Genomic DNA, 881 nt, shown 5'->3' with positions numbered 1-881 from the left:
TAGATGATAGATAGATAGATAGATGATAGATAGATAGATGATAGATAGATAGATAAAATATTGAAGAAATTCATCAATTATTTTATCTGTGTGGTGTATTAATTTGCTGGGTCTGCTATAATAAAAAACCACCAACTGAGTGGCTCAAACAACAGAAAATACCTCACAGTCTAGAAACTAGAAATCTGAAATCAGGGGCTGTGAGGGAAGGGTGTGTTGCAGGCCTCTCTCCTTGACTAGTCGATGGCTGTCTTCGTGTTCATGTCTGTGTGTCCAAATTTCCCCTTTGGTAAGGACACCAGCTCTACCGGTGTCCAATATTGGCAGCCCACCTTAATGACCTCATTTTAACTTGCTTACCTCTGTAAGGACCAAATCTCTAAAAGGATACACGTTCTGAAGTACTGAGGGTTAGGACTTCAGCAGAAGAATTTGGTGGGGATGCAAGTGAACCCATAGCATGTGGTTTTTATGAAAAACAGATTAAAGCTTAATTTGATAGTCTGCCTCCAGGATAGACTTTTACTGTAAAACTGCTTGTGATTTGCTAAGTGAGAAAAATAGAGTAGTTAAATACAGGGACTTAAGAAAAGACCAACTGCTTTATAGGTGTAGGTGGAGCTACATCCTAGGAAGTAATTTCGACTTTATTTGTCTGTTAATTAAGAAGTATCTTTGTTTCGGATGAAGGCCCTTGGGGGCCACGTGAATACAACTTATATTCTCTGACATTATTACAAATGTGACTGGCCAGACTTTAGAGAGATTGCTCACATTTAGTGTTTTAAGTAAGAAATTATTGTTCTTCCTGGAAAATAAGAAAAATTTATATTTTTAATTTTATACAGATCTTTTAAAATATTTTGATTGAAAAAAAATAA

The sequence above is a fragment of the Mirounga leonina genome, unplaced genomic scaffold, assembly GCF_011800145.1.
Source record: "Mirounga leonina isolate KUSES-001 unplaced genomic scaffold, KU_Mleo_1.0 Mir_128, whole genome shotgun sequence".
Classification (NCBI taxonomy): Eukaryota; Metazoa; Chordata; class Mammalia; order Carnivora; family Phocidae; genus Mirounga; species Mirounga leonina.
This window is presented reverse-complemented; position numbering follows the sequence as displayed.